This window comes from Erinaceus europaeus, chromosome X (genome assembly GCF_950295315.1).
Source record: "Erinaceus europaeus chromosome X, mEriEur2.1, whole genome shotgun sequence".
In the NCBI taxonomy this organism is placed as follows: Eukaryota; Metazoa; Chordata; class Mammalia; order Eulipotyphla; family Erinaceidae; genus Erinaceus; species Erinaceus europaeus.
Genome location: NC_080185.1, coordinates 73688320 through 73705227, shown reverse-complemented (window position 1 = coordinate 73705227; position 16908 = coordinate 73688320). Strand labels below are relative to the sequence as shown.

The window sequence follows — 16908 nt, the reverse complement described above, 5'->3', positions numbered from 1 at the left end:
AAGAGACATTGGGAGACATTCTGGTACAAACATCTGTTTATCTGAAGATGGGTACAGGATTTTATACTGAGTTAAACAAAGAACATTTTTCACATATGTCAGAAATTGCAGGTTTCTTAAAGGTCAGCTTGCCCTCATGGTAGGGGGTTGGTATGACAAGAATTGATGAGATATATAAAGGTCAAGACAATTAGTTTCCATGATGCAGGCAACTTAATTATCCAAAGGTATTTGAGAAAAGCATAGGGGTTAAACCAGTAAGGTGAGGTAGAGAAGAAGAAAAACAAAGCTTGGTGTAAATCACAGATATCAAAAGGCACAAGGAAATAGAATATGGGGTCTCACTGCCGGGGTGCTGGCAGGGGTGTATGATAGAGTGTGTTCTCCTATATGATCAAAAGGTGAAGTTATAGTGGATGTGTGAACTTTGAATAACTATCATGAACTTTGAGTGAACCCTCAAGCAGGCATCCATTTGGCCTGCTAGCAGGGGGAACTGAGTGTGAGAGGCTTGTAGGCTTTCTGTGGGCTTGAAAGACTAACAAGGAGAAACTGAGTCTGGGAGACTTTTCCATCTTGGCTCATCTCTATAAGGAGAGAGGCTAACAAGTGAGGTGTCTTTCCAGAACTCCATCCAAGGATGGGAGAGCTCCCCTAAGCTCTACCAAGATTTCACATAGTTCCACAGATCCTGGGTCCATACTCCCAGAGGGATAAAGAATAGGAAAGCTTCCAATGGAGGGGATGGGATGTAGAACTCTGGTGGTGGGAATTGTGTGGAATTATACCCCTCTTTTCCTACAGTCTTGACAATTATTATTAAATCAACAAAAAAAAAATTTCTGCCAACATTTTCCTCTAAGTATTTGGTAGTTTCTGACCTAACATCCACGTCCTCGATTCACATGGAGTTTGCTTTTGTGTGTGGTGAAAAGTAGTGCTTCAGTTTCATTCTTCTGCAATATTCAATCCAATTCTCCCCAAACCATTTGGTGAAGAGTCTCTCCTTTCCCCATAATAGTTTGAGTCTCCTTGTCAAAAATTTGATATCCATAAGTATGGGGGCTTACTTCTGGGCTCTCAATACAATTCCACTGGCCAGTGTGTCTATTTTTGTTCCAGTACAAGGCAGTTTTGATTACACTGTAGTTGACTGTGGAGCAGGGCTCTGGAGAAGTTGGGTTCCAAGACACACTAGTAAGGTTGTCTGTCCAGGGAAGTCAAGGTGGTGTCATGGTAGCATCTGCAACTTGGTGGCTGAAAAGAATTAAGATCTAAAGCAGAACAAATGGTTTAATAATCTCATATCCTCAAGTCTGAAAAGATACTTTTTTGTGATTTCAGTATTCACATACTTACTGAGGCTGTCTTTGTTTCCAACATAGTGTCATACCTTTTAAAGATTCCTTCTACGCTTAGGAAGAATGTGTATTCATTTGGGGGTGAGGAATGAAATGTTCTGTGTACATATTGTCTATGACTTCATTTATAGTCCCTATTTCCTTGTGATTTTTTTTCCTGATGATCTGTCTCTTGCCATGAATCATATGTAAAGATCCCCTACTATGATTGTGCTCCTGCCAATATCTCGCTTGAGGTAATTTGGTTACTTGTTTTAAATATTTGGATACAGCCATATTTGGAACAAATATAATATTTATGATGTCTTCTTTTTGGACTGATCTTCTGACAAATATGTAGTGTCCACCTGTGTCTGTTATTTCCTTTTTTGCCTGAAGGAGTCTTTTATCTTTTATCTTTAATCTGCTAACAGAATGGCTGTTCCTGCCCTTTTTCTGCATTATTGCTTGGAACACCTTGCTCCAGCCTATAACTTTGAGCTTCTGTTTGTCTTCCATTCAGGCGTGTGCTTCCAAGAAATAAAAAAAAAAAAAGATAGATCTTGCTTTTTAATATATTCAATCACTCTGAATCTTTTGATTAGTGAACTTAAGGTATTCACATTTAGGGTAATTGTTTACAGATGTGGTTTACTTATAGCCAATATTATTTCTGTGTTAAGGTTGTTGTATGTTATTGTTTATTCTTTTCCTGTATAATTCTGTCATTTTGTGCATAGTTTTCTATGATGTTCTTATCTACTGTCTATATGTTTCCTGTTGTATGCTTTGCATTGGGTTGTTCTAGCTCTCCCCCGCCAAGAAAATTGGATCAGTCCTGCTAATTTCGCGGGCCTGCTTGGCCCCGCCCCAAGGAACCCCGAGAGAGTTCCAGAGTTGGAGAGTTGGAGAGTTGCAGAGTAAGAGAGTGCTTGGCGCCGTCGCGGGGGAAAGAGGCAGCAGAGTTCTGTTTGGTGATTAGTTTGTCTTAGTTTATAAATCATTGTTCCTGAATAAAGAAATACAGCTTCCCTGCCCAGCCATACGTCTCTGGTCGTCTCTATTACCCGCCCGTGAAGCTAGCCCGGCCAGCTGGAGCCTCCGAATTTTAACAACAGTTTCCTATTTGATTCTGTTCTATACTTTATTTTGTTGTGTATAACTTATAATGTCTACAATAGTATTTTTATTTATTTCTATTACTGATTCAATAATAGTAAGATCACAGGGGTATAGGTCCACTGTGTGTATATACCACTTTCTTAGACACTCATCTGTTGTTGGACATTTGGATTGCTTCTCAGTTTGTGCTATTAAAAATTGTGCTGCTGGGAACATGGGTGTACACAGATCACTTTGGAGGGGTGTTTTTATTTCCTTAGGATATATTTCCAGAAAAGGAATTGCCAACTCATATAGTAGGTCCAATTTTTGCATTCTGAGAATTCTCCAGACTGTTCTCCACAAGGGTTGGACCAATTTACATTCCCACCTGTAAATATATTATATATAAAAGTATTATACATATAATTTATGCATAGATGTATTATATTTCTAAAAATTGAAAAAGTAGCATAATGGATGAAATATAATACATATACTACAAAATTACTTTTGACCCTTGTAAGAAAAAGTCTCCTTTTTACTATTCTTATCTCACCTTTCTTTGCTTGAATGGCATCTATCCATTTCTTCCTCCCCCTCCCTACTTTTAAAATGTTTTATTTATTAATTGACTAGAGACAGAGAAAATTCAAGAGAGGTGAGAGAGGCAGAAAAGAAGAGAAACAGAGAGACATCTACAGCACTGCTTCACCACTCAGGAAGCTTCTCCCCCCTCCCAGCCCCCCAACAGGTGAGGACTGATGGCTTTAACCTAGGTCCTTGAACATTGTAACATGTGTGTTCAACCAAGTGTGCCACCGCCGGGGCCCCTCCATTTCATACTTTAAAGTTTGACTATATATTTCCTAAATTCTTTCTCATTTAGACCCTCTGGATCTGCATCATTAATTTTCTGGAGTTATGTTGATTTTTTTGAAATTTTGTTTTATTTATTTATTTTCCCTTTTGTTGCCCTTTTTATTGTTGTAGTTTTTATTGTTGTCATTGATGTCGTCGTTGTTAGGACAGAGAGAAACAGAGAGAGGAGGGGAAAACAGACAGGAAGAGAGAAAGACATCTGCAGACCTGTTTCACCACCTGTGAAGCTACTCCCTTGCAGGTGGGAAGCTGGGAACTAGAACTGGGATGGTTTTACCAGTCCTTGCGCTTCGTGCCACGTGCTTTTAACCCGCTGCTACCACCCGACTCCCCTTTTCTTTCTTTTACCAGAGCACTGGTCAGCTCTAGTTTATGGTGGTGCGGATAATTGAAACTGGGACTTTGGAACTTCAAGCATGAGAGTCTCTTTGCATAAATATGATGCTATCTACCCCTGCCCTCCAGTTGGTTTTCCAGAACCAGCATTTTTCTAGGTTTGCCCACCTAGTTTGTTTTTCTTCTGTTGGCCAGCAGGAGGCGTAGGGTTCCGCTTTATATATGAGTTGTGTGGAAGGAAATTTAAAGAAGCGACATAGAGTAACAGACATTTGATATCTCTTAAACAGAGCCCTACTTGGGGGGTTGTGGGCAGACGGAGGGTCTGGGGAGAAACCCCAGTGAGGACTCTGCTGTGAGGTCAGAGTCACCTTTTGCACCTACAAGGCAGTCTGATCCTATTCACCAGGTTCTCCATGGCAACTGGGAAACCACAGAGTTCTGTTGGTTTCCCTGCTACCACAGGGGTACAATGTTCAGTTGTTTGGTTCCCCCAATAGTTCCCTGGTTTCACTCAAAAGCCTGTGGCTCCTATAGCTCTATATGGTGGCCCTACCTCCTTTTCTTAAGCCACTCACTTCCTGAGAGGTTTTGGTGGGCCCTTTAAGTCCACCGAGTTGATCTGAAGCAACTGCAAATATGGCACCCGCCATTAATATAGAGTTGTATTTTTTTTTTACTCTTTCTGTTCTTTAACTCTTGTTCCCACTGCCCTCCCATATCCACTAAGCTTCAGACAGTGATTTTTTTTTCTTTACCAAAAATCCCAGCTGTGCTCTGATGAAATTCCTTGAAATATTTCACTTTAATATCTGTTTTCTGGGGCAGATTCAACTCCCCAAGACTATGTCACTATAGCTCCTGTTTGGAAATCCTTCCAACAGTCTTTTTTAGGTTGATCTTGATTCACCAACATTTGATTGTATTGCTCTGTCTATTTTGTCCTCTCCTTTTCTGTTTCTTTGTTCTACTCTGTTGCTGTTGAGTTCCTTTAAAATTTTTTTTTAATTTATTGACTAGAGACAGAGAAATCAAGATGGGATAGGGAGGTAGGAGGGAAAGAGGAAAGACACCTGCAGCAGTGTTTCACCACTTCTGAAACTTCCTTCTGCAGGTGGAGACCAGGGCCTTGAACCTGGGTCCTTGTGTGCTCTACCAGATGAGCCACCACCTGGCCCCAGAGTTCTTAGTTCTATTCTGACACTCATCATCTCATTCAGACTTTCAGTCCTTGCTGTCTGTGTATTTCTCAGTTTCTGCATTTAGTGTGGCTCTGGTTGTTGTGCCAGCAGGAGGTGCTTTGGTTAAGGTGTTGGAGTTCCCTGTTTATGTATCTTAGTAGGGGAAGGGAAATCTTACTCTGATACTAGGTCTACTTAGTGTCTATGGTGTCAATATAAGCTTTCCTTACTTAAATTCCAGCCTCTGGGTTATGAGGGCTTGGGATAGGAGGGTAGCTGTGGGATCCTGAACAGAGTACAGGGCATATTTTTCCCTTAAAACACTAATGAGTCCTTGTGGGCAGTTCAATATCTATTGCCCCTGAGTTCACAGGTTAAACATCCAGACCTACTTTTCTGCCACACAGTTTCCACCACCAGAGCTTCGTATCCCATCCCCTCAGCTTCCATATTATCTATCCCTCTGGGAGTATGAACCCAGGATCATTATAGGGTACAGAATGTGGAAGGTCTGGATTCTGTAATTGCTTCTCTGCTGGACATGGGAGTTGGCAGGTTGACCCATACTCCCAGCCTGTCTCTATCTTCCCCTGGCAGGGCAGGGCTCTGGGGAGGTGGGGTTCCAGGATACATTGGTGAGGTTGTCTGTCCAGGGAAGTCAGGTTGGTGTCGTGGTAGCATCTGCAGCTTGGTGGCTGAAAAGCAGAGGTCTCCATTTTGTAGTAGCTAGTAGGCATGTTTTAGTTATACTCAAATAGGCCTGTGGCTATACTAGTTTTTTTTTCCCCTGAGCCTGAAATCTGATATGCAGGTGAATCCAACTTATTGTCATGATGATGTCATGACTGAAAAAAGGACCAGAAAGCTGGATCAGGGAAGAGAGTAGCTCCCAAATATGGGAAAGGGATATAAAGATTGTTGACTAAAAACCCCATCGATTTGATCTGATCTGGGGCCATATTCAGCTCAGGAGCCTATGTGACCTCTGTATCCCTGTAGATCTGAGCTCACATTCTGTGGTCATGAGTAGGAACTGCCCCAATTTCAGGACCCAACTTCCTCTGGTGGAACATAGAATATGTTGTCCAGCCTCTCTTCAGAGGATGGAACATTCTCTACCATTGTTGATCCAAGTTGAGGGAAAGGTCCCCCAACTCTTCATCTGCACTACTCCAGCCTTTAGGTTCATGATTAGTCAATAACTTGTTTGGCTCTATATGTTAACTTTCTTTTCGGCCACCAGGTTCCAGATGATAGCATGATGCCAAGCAGACTTCTCTGGACTGACAACCTCACCAGTGTGCCCTGGAGCTCCGATTCTCCAGAACCCCGCCCCACTAGGGAAATAGGGAGGCAGGCTGGGAGTATGGATCGACCTGCCAACACCCATGTTCAGCAAGGAAGCAACTACAGAAGCCAGACCTTCCACCTTCTGCATCCCACAATGACCTTGGGTCCATACTCCCAGAGGCTTAAAGAATAGGAAATCTATCAAGGGAGGGGATGGGATATGGAGCTCTGGTGGTGAGAACTGTGTGGAGTTACCCTATGTTTTTTTCAGTGTTTCCTTTTTATAAATAAAATTAACAAATAAAAATACATAAAGCAGAACAAATTGTTGACTAATCATGGACCTAAAGGCAAGAATATAGCAGATGAGATTTGAGGTCTCCATTTTGGAAAAAAACTAGTAGGTCTATTTTAGTTATATTCCAAGGTTTCACAGTTCTGCAAACTGGCAGGAGAGCATTTGAGAAACTGTGATATTTTACTTTTGCCCTTCATCCCTATGGCTGTTTTCCTCAAGGACATGCAATGCTGCTTAGCAATATTTCTCACTTCTAACATTCCTCAAGGCTTGGGAGATGCAGAAACTTGTCACTGGGTGTTTTCGGTAACTGAGTGAATCCCAGACTCCTGAGAGTCAGAGCACAAACCATGTGACTATTGCTAAACTGACTTGATTGCTCCAATAATTTAACCAGAATCTACTCACTGTTTCAAAATTATTCCAGGAAAATCCTAGTAGAAGTGCCTAAATAAAGCATCATAAATTCTCTCATCAGTCAGGCATAGGTCAAATAAACTTGGTAACATAGAAGGAAGACCCAAAGAAGACAGACCCCATAAATCTAATACTGGTTGTGTTGACGGACAGAAGGCACCACCCAGAAATGGGAGTGGTTAAAGGTATAGACAGGGATTTGGCTTCAAAGGGGGTGAACCTTTGGGGATTCTTTCTCTTTTTTGGGACTACCATTGTTGTGGGGTCACAGCAAGGAAGACAACTTGAGACAAAGGTCTAATTATGAGAGTCTTTATTACCAGGCTGGGCCAGGCTGGGGACTGCCTCTCCAGTAATGAAGGAGGGCAGCCCTGGCCCTTGTTACACAGCTGGTTATATAGGCAAAGATCACAACATCCACAAGCAAGCAGCGTACAGAAGCTAATAGAGGCAGTTAATTTTAAAACTCTAATTAATTTTAGAACTCCCCCTTTTTGACCCTCCACAGCTTCTTTTCAGAGAAATCTACACTCACTACTTCCTCTTTCTTCAGACTACTGGAACTCTAGTGGGGCATGAAACTGACTGATACTGGCAGGGTCACTGGGGGAGACAAGATGGTGCTCCTCAGGTCAAGCCCTTAAACCATGTGAGAAATACATAAGTCACTCTCATATTATCTCTCTCTCTCGTTTCTCTAATAAAAGGTTTAATTTGCCTGGATAATCATACTCTCTTCCCTGTGACAGACCCTTAGGATGGGGGTACAGATGCCCTCAACCTTTATCCCTTTAACAGTTGGATATAACAAATGACACTCAACTCTTTAACAACTGGGAGAATGTCTAAGCTTGGGGGGTGGGAGCAGGTGGTGGTGCACCTGGTTAAGCACACACATCACCAAGAGCAAGAACCCAGGTTCATGTCTCCACTTCCCACTGTAGGGGGTCTGCTTCACAAGTGGTGAACCAGGTCTGCAAGTGTCTATCCTTTTCTCTCCCTCTCTATCTCCCCACCCCTCTCAATTTCTCTCTGTCCTGTCAAATTAAAAAAGTAAAAAGAAAAAATGGCTACCAGGAAAGGTGAATTTGTCATGCACCAAGTCCCAGTGATAACCCTGGAGGTTAAAGAGACAGGAGAGAAAGACAGAGAGATAGACAGAGAGAGATAAAGTCTAAGCTTATCAGATAAAGAAAGGACTATTGCCACACCCCACTCAAATCCAGAAGGATGGGTCTGACAAGGTCAGCACCCCGGAAAACTCTCTTCAAGGAAGAAGAATTCTGGGAGTGGGTCTTGGCATATTGAGCAGACCTAAACTGAAAACTCTGATTATTGTTTTCATTATGTACATGGTAATGATGCTGTGTAATCGGGGACAAACAGCCCCTCTTTCCAGATTAGATACAGATGAGGAAATGAGGTGGATGAAGTTATGGGTCATCAACTACATAAAGTTTTAGGAAAAATTCTAAATAATACTTACTCATCTCCTCTTATAAAATATGTTAAAACTCTACATAAAATACTATCTGCTAAGCCTATTACTCAGAAATGCATCACCCCATAAAGTATGACATTACTGTGTAAAACCGCAAGGCCATCTAATCAAGAAATGAGCTTTACTTTCTATTTCAGATATTGTTTATGTAAGACTGAAGGATATATAAACTCTCACTTGCTAAATAAAAATAGAGTTCAGATTCACCCTCCAACAGAGTGTGGTGTATTCTGTTCTCCTCCTGACCCACCAGGTGGTCACCTTCAGAGTTCCCTGATCCTTCCTGCTGCTCTTCCACTGTAGCGGTCTGTTGCAGGTGGCACCTGAACAGGGACCTGAAGGAAGACTGACCAGGTAAGACAACTATCAGAATCGTATCTTCTCGGTCAGGATAAGGACCCTGCAGGTTAAGGGAGATGCAGTCCCGCCGCTTAAGAGAAAAGAAAAAGAGGTTTCATAGGAAGCAGAGAGAAATTAAAATGGGGCAGGAGTGCTCAGAGAATGAGGAGCTCTTCCTCTCTGTACTGCAACAGATGCTGATGGGCAGAGGAATCAAGACACCCCATAAGCAATTAAGACAGTTCCTAGCCTTTATTAAGAAGAGTAGCCTCTGGTTCCCCGAAGAGGGGACCTTGTCTCTTGAAGACTGGAAAAAGGTAGGAAAAGAAGTAGGGAGTTATTTGAGACACATCCTCAAGAAATAATAGTCCTGTATAACAAAGCTCAAGTAGATACATTATATCAATTGGAAGATGACTGGGTGATCTCTCTTTCAGGATTTACAGGATCTCTGGGATATCATTATCCTAGCCACCCTCTGATTAAAATTGCAAAAGAAACAAACTTAATTTTCCCTAGAATTTGCACAGAAAATTTATGACAATCCTGCCTTACAAACCTTGAGAGAATTAAAAGAATTGATCAGGCCAAAGAGATTCGTTGCTGCTCTGACACTAGGCATCACAGCACTAATTGCTCTGGTCACTTCTGTTACAGTTTCCTCATTGGCTTTGGTAAATCAAGTAAATACTGCTCACTATCTCAAAATATTTCTTATAGCCTAGCAGTACAGCACACTATAGATAGAAAACTAGATATAGAATTGAGTGCTTTAGAAGATGTGGTTTTAACACTGGGTCAGGAACTGCAAAACATTAAATATCAGCTCCTGACTTGATGCCACTCCAACTACAAAGCTCTGTGTGTGACTCCTTTACCTTATAACCAATTTCTCCCATGTAATAAAACAAAAAATCATTTACTAGCTCTAGGAGGGATTGTCTTTATATTAATTATGGTCCTTTTTTTAAAAAAAGAGGAAGATGTGGTGCCCCATGCCTTGAGCCCCCGTGGAGCTTGACAAAGTCAACTGCCACGGCCATGAGGATGACAGACTTCAAGGAAGCTGCATCCCCGGGAATGGGCTAGGACGCCGCAAAGGGCTGATGATTGAGCTAGCTGTAGTAGCTTGAGAACCTGGTAACTTTCCAGAAGCAGTCCCTATGCATGATAAATCCCCTAAGACTAGAAGATGGCACCCCACACACAAACACACAAATGTCCAGGGAAAAACAAATTAACTAAAAGAAAATAGTGCTGCATGCACAGTACAGAGCAGGAACTATGATCCTAGGCAAAACCACAAACCCCGATGCTTATATTTTGCTTTCGTTTTGTACCAATGTTTATGTAACTGTAAAACTGTATAAAAACAGAAGTTCTAATAAAGTAAAATTGAGTTAGATTTTTAAGAGAGTTTTATGTCTGAATGGACCAAAAAATGTTCTGGTTAAAACCTTTTCACTTTGAAACTTGTTAAGAGATTCTTTAGATCTTACTCATGAGTTACTTTCACTTTCACAGTGACTTGTTACTTCTGATATAGTTGTTACTGAGATAACTCCCCTATTTAGAAAGACTACAAAAATTATTATCAAATAATTGGCTTTTGAGAGAATATATTCTACTTATCAAACTTTAATTAGCCTTGGCCACTGCCACTGCCTTTTCCACCACACCCCCATGAGGGTGAGAGAGAGAGAGAGAGAGAGTTAAAAAAGTGACAAAAAAGAGGACAGAGGGGAGAAAATTCCTTTACAGCCTTTGCTTCAGTTTCTCATCACTGGAGCCAAAAAAGCACCATTAACAACCCCCTGGATAAATATAAAGGTTTGCTGATAGACAAGTTGTGTGCTTTTGAAAAACAAAAAGGGGGAGACAGGACCACAGACTCCATATAATATCCTTAATAGAACACTCTTTACCATTAATATTTTAAATTTGGATGCACAAAGAAAATCTGCCAGTGACAGGTTCTGGAAAACCATAACTAACACTGGATATGCACTGGTTAAATGGAAAGACCCACTGATAGGGTCCTAGAAAGGACCAGATCCTGTCCTCATATGAGGATGAGAGCATCTCTGTGTTTTCTCCCGTTCAGATAATGAAGCCCGCTGGCTACCAGAAAGGTGCGTCCAGCAAGTGGAAGAAAAGGAGACAGAATGCCTGAGAACAGAGGAACCTGAGAGAGATGGTGACCGTCATAGAAAAGATGACATTCTGCTAAACACATAAGATGGGAACAGAACACTCATTTTGATTTTGAAGAGATTAGCTCCGATGTGCCCATTTGCCTTCATACCAACAATGACACTAATGTTACTGGGTGTTTAGAATTTCAAAGGACCTGAGGAGACCTCCACCGCTGCCACAAAGCAGCACATTTGACAGATTCAACAGCTGATCCAGCAAAAGACTTCATCAACTCCCTCTAATTTAAATAGTAACAAAAATATTTTTTAGATTTTAAAATTGATGACGTTGAGATACAAAAGATTTAATGATGCTTAAAGTAAATTTTCTGTTATTCCCTTTCCTCCTTGTACTAAGTTTTTAAGAGAGATAATCATACTTGAGAGTGTGTAGATAAAACTAAAAGAATGTTACAGTAAGGTAAAAGTAAAAAGAAAACTAAAGTAAAATTAGAAAGAGGCTCTGATAAATGAAGTTTGATGTAAATAAGATGTGTGGTAAAAGTAAGTGAACTTGTGAGGGTAAGAGTAAGTGATTGTGTGGGTAAGAGTAAGTGAACTCGTTGGCTGAGGGTTGGTAAACTTTCATATGTGCAAGAGTTGGCCAGAGAAGAGTTTACATGCTTTCCAGCAGATTTCTTTAGATGGGTTAAGATAAAATCATTTCACTTAATCCTATAAGTTAGATCCATTATCTTATCATGATTGGAACTATTACTCTAGTATTAATTCTTGTTCTCTGTTCCCCAGTCATCCTCAGATTCCTGTTGAGATCCCTCGAACAACTCCAGACAAAAATTCATCTCATTAAATTATTATCAAATAAATTAAATAAAAAAGGAGGAAATGCCACGCCCCACTCAAATCCAGAACAATGGGTCTGACAGGGTCAGCACCCCGGAAAACTCTCTTCAAGGAAGAAGAATTCTGGGAGTGGGTCTTGGCATATTGAGCAAACCTAAACTGAAAACTCTGATTATTGTTTTCATTATGTACATGGTAATGATGCTGTGTAATCGGGGACAAACAGCCCCTGTTCCCAGATTAGATACAGATGAATGGGAAATGAGGTGGATGAAGTTATAGGTCATCAAATACATAAAGTTTTAGGAAAAATTCTAAATAATACTTACTCATCTCCTCTTATAAAATACGTTAAAACTCTACATAAAATATTATCTGATGGGAGTCGGGCTGTAGCGCAGCGGGTTAAGCGCAGGTGGCGCAAAGCATAAGGATCCCGGTTCGAACCCCGGCTCCCCACCTGCAGGGGAGTCGCTTCACAGGCGGTGAAGCAGGTCTGCAGGTGTCTATCTTTCTCTCCTCCTCTCTGTCTTCCCCTCCTCTCTCCATTTCTCTCTGTCCTATCCAACAACGACAACAACAATAATAACTACAACAATAAAACAACAAGGGCAACAAAAGGGAATAAATAAATAAAATAAATATTAAAAAAATTTAAAAAATACTATCTGCTAAGCCTATTACTCAGAAATGCATCACCCCATAAAATACGACATTACTGTGTAAAACCACAAGGCCATCTAATCAAGAAATGAGCTTTACTTTCTGTTTCAGATATTGTTTTTGTAAAACTGAAAGATACATAAACTCTCACTTGCTGAATAAAAATAGAGTTCATATTCACCCTCCAACAGAGTGTGGTGTATTCTGTTCTCCTCCTGACCCACCAGGTGGTCACCTGATCCTTCCTGCTGCTCTTCCGCTGTAGCGGACCGTCGCAGACTATAAAATCTGGATAAAGGCAAGAGACTGTCTTACTTAATAATAGCCTTTTTGGTCAATACCCCCATGATCTGGAGCCCTAGTTAGGGAATCCTTGTATTCTCACACAAAGATAATGGGCCTAGACCTCTAATATAGCCCTCTCTCTATTATCATGGATTACTTCCATCAGTAACATCAACATAAGACCTCTTGTGGGTCTTTCCAGGACCTTGCCCTCATTATAAAGTAGCAATAGTAGGGAATGTCACACTCTCCAAAAGGAGGCTGGTTCACACTTGAGGAAGATTGGTCCTAAAATGAATGCAGCCTAACATGTTTCCAGATGTGACAATGAACTGCAAGCTCAGACCAACAGGGACTCAGAGGCTCTTGTGCTAAATATCAATATACATGGGCCCTGAGTCAGTTAATTTTATTAATAGTTTTTCTTTGAGATTGAGAGCTATTCTCTGCTCTAATTCAACTTTTTAGCCTTTTTCTCTCTGACACCATTTTCTCAGAAAACATTTTTGTCCAACTCCATGTTAGCTATCAAGTTCAAGCAAAAACTACAATATTAATAGGTCCCTAGGAACATATCTAAAATAGACTTCCCCCTTTCTGTCCACTCTCAGATCCCTATTCTCACCTGCTCTGTTCTTACTTTTTGATTCCTGTTAATTATTTTATCCTACTTATATCTTACTGCCTTTCAGCCACCAAGTTGCAGATGCTGCCTTGATTCCATCTTGACTTCCCTGGGTAGATGACTTCATTAATGTGTCCTGGGACCTCACCTCTCCAGAGCCCTACCTACTTCACTAGGGAAAGATAGAAACTGGATAGAGGTATGGGTCGACCTGCCAATTCCCATGTCCAGTGGAGAAGCAAGTACAGAAGCCAGAACTCCCACCTTCAGCACCCCCCAAAAGAAGTTTAGTCCATACTCTCCCCATGGGAGAAATGATAGGGGGAAGATGACCAGAGGGCTCTGAACTACTACTCCATCAGGACCCACAAAGAGAAGAGGGAAAATGAAGAGACATTTGGATGTAATAATAGGTGTATGTGTGACTTGGAAGGGAGGAGAAGATGGGACCATGGAAAAAATGGGCAAATATATACAAATATAGACAGATAGTTGTAGAAATAATAATTAACCCATATCTTTAACCTTAGCAGAACTGCTGTAGGTTTCAATGGAGGGAATGGTGATACAGAACCCTGGTGGTGGAGGCTGTGGTTTCACATCAGAAACAAAATCCGTGGTGCTCTGCAGAACTCGGGCTGTAGGTGGCCACCAACGGACCTAAACTGAGAAACTGCAAGTGACAGCAGCCTCAAAAGGTCCAGAGAAAGCTTGGCCAGAAGGAGAACACGTGAAAAAAAGAACCCTAAGAGGTCTTGTTTTCTGTGAAAAAGTATTACTGCTCAGTTGATCCAATGACAGAGTTACCTGCACCCCTGTTCTATTTCCAAAGTGCACAGATGTCAGAGGACAGCCACCTGAGCAATATTGTACATAGCCAGAATGACAGCAGAGAATGGCATGAAAAGATCATCGAGAGGCAAAGGTGAGGCAACCTTGAGTCGGTATCTAATAGGCAACCCCAGGGTAACGCAGAACAGGTGGTGGAACAAGATGAAGAGGAAGACAAGGAGCTGACACTGAAATATAGAGCCAAACATGTGATCATGCTCTTTGTCCTCATGACTCTCTGTATGGTGGTAGTCATGGCTACCATTAAATGTGTTAACTTTTACACCCGGAAGGATGGGCAGCTAATCTATACCCCATTCACAGAAGACACTGAGACTGTGGGCCAGAGAGTAATGTAATTACTGTTACATTCTTGATCTGGAACTTTGGTGTGGTGGGAATGATTGCCATTCTCTAGAAAGGTCCGACCGCTGCAACTCCAGCAGGCATATCTCATTACGATCAGTGACCTCATGACCCTGGTGTTCATAAAGTACCTCCCAGAGTGGACAGTGTGGCTCATCTTGGCTGTGATTTCCATATATGATTTAGTGGCTGCTTTATGTCCAGAAGGACTACTTCATATGTTGGTTGAAACAGCTCAGGAGAGAAATGAAACTCTCTTCCCATCTCTCATTTACTCCTCAACAATGGTGTGGTTGGTGAATATGGTGGAAGGAGACCCAGAAGCCCAGAGGAAGGTACCCAAAACCCCCGGGTACAGTTCACAAGGTACAGAAAGTGAGTGATTCACACGACCCTGTGACAGAGTGATGATGGTGGCTTCAGTGAAGAGTGGGAAGCCCAGAGGGATAGCCACCTGGGGCCTCAGCGTTCCACCTTGGAGTCACAAGCTGCTGTCCAGGAACTTTCCAGCAGCATCCTTGCCAATAAGGACCAGAGGAAAGGGAAGTAAAACCTGGATTAGGATATTTCATTTTCTACAGTGTTCTGGTTGGTAAAGCTTCTGCAATGGCCAGTGGTGACTGGAACACAACCATTGCCTGTTTTGTAGCCATATTAATTGGTTTGTGCCTTACATTATCACTCCTCACCACTTTCAAGAAAGCATAGCCGGCTCTTCCAATCCCTATCGCCTTTGGGCTTAATTTCTACTTTGCCACAGATTATCTTGTACAGCCCTTTATGGACCTATTAGAATTCCATCAATATATCTAGCACATCTGCAGTTAGAATCCCATGGATTTTTTCTTCTTTGATGATAATAAAGATCTAAAAAAGACAAAGCTGCTTTTCCCATGTCCACATCAAGCAAAGGCAAGATGAACTTTTTTTTAGTTCGCTTTCTTTTTTAATATTTATTTATTTATTTTACCTTTTGTTGCCCTTGTTTTATTGTTGTAGTTATTATTGTTGTTATTGATGTCGTGGTTGTTGGATAAGACAGAGAGAAATGGAGAGAGGAGGGGAAGACAGAGAGGGGGAGAGAAAGGCAGACACCTGCAGACCTGCTTCACCACCTGTGAAGTGACTCTCCTGCAGGTGGGGAGCTGGGGGCTCAAAAACGTATCCTTACGCCCGTGCTTGCATTTTGCACCAGGTGCGCTTAACCCGCTGCGCTATCCGCCCAATCCCCCCCCTCCAGCAAGATAGACTTTTTGCAGCTTCCTTCTGGACCACCTGTGCTCTAAGGGTATTGGAAGGAAGTGTCCACACAAAATGATTTTAAACATTTAATGCCATAATGGTGGCATTGTGCTAAACTTGAGTCCCTTGGTGCAAAAACAGATTTGAGGGACAAGGGAAAGTAATGGGCCAAGAAGCAGTGGAGTTCCAACTGGCAGTATGAAACTAGGCAAGTAGATCGTATCAACACTGCAAACTCTCAGGACTCGCATTACCAAGAAGTTAGACGGAGTGGCTAAAACCAAACAGGACTCTTCATCTCAAACTACATATTGAAACCCAACCCAACTTTCTAAGTCTGTATTGAATTCTGTAAGAAGCAGACACTAGGAGCAAAATGCAGCAGGAGAAAGGAACTCAGGCTTTCACTTTCAGCAAAAAAAAAAAAAAAAATGCAGAAGACTTGGTACTTTTAAATAAGAATTTTTTCCCTCCTTCATCTTGAGTTAAGTCAGATGTGTAGGCTAATTTTGACAAGTTCTGTTCTTGAGCACTGAAACTCATTACCATATATGGTTACCACTTCTCCCCAAAGCCAGTCTGGACTTATTTGAAGTTGCTTTATCTTAAAAGTCTTAACCTCAGGTTCCATAATCAGTAATTCTGGAAATAAAGGAACTACTAGTAGCTAACAATGCCATAGCCCCTTTAGGTAAAATTTGTGTTTTCCCTCAGATTTCTAATGTTTAGACATACTTCTAGGTTCACTTGCCCCAGATGCTTCACTGTTCTCATCTGGCCCTTGGTTCGCTTTTCATAGGCAGTTCTCTTATTAAGCAAATTAGCCATCTCCCCTGTGCAGATGATCCAGTGATTCTAAGATTGTATTCTGTGTGGTGCAGAGAATATGGGATGAATCAGTACTGTCAGCCTCACTGTCATATTTCTATGATAACAAATACACTGTATGCCCAAAGACAGTAAGAATTTAAGAAACGTAGGGAGTCGGGTGGTAGTGCAACCGGTTAAGCACAGCTGGCATAAAGCTTAAGGACAAGACTAAGGATCCCAGTCTGAGCCCCTGGCTCCCCACCTGCAAGGGACTCACTTCACAGGCAGTGAAGCAGGTCTGTAGGTGTCTGTCTTTCTCTCTCTCCCTGTCTTCCCCCTCCTCTCTCCATTTCTCTCTGTCCTATCCAACAATGATGACAACAATAATAACTACAACAATAA

General features: G+C 41.6%; 1 pseudogene; it reads left to right on the top strand.

Annotated features, from left to right (window-relative positions):
* Window positions 1-13977: 13977 nt before the first annotated feature.
* LOC103116203 (presenilin-1-like) lies at window positions 13978-15267 on the top strand (annotated as a pseudogene).
* The last annotated feature ends 1641 nt before the right edge of the window (window positions 15268-16908 follow it).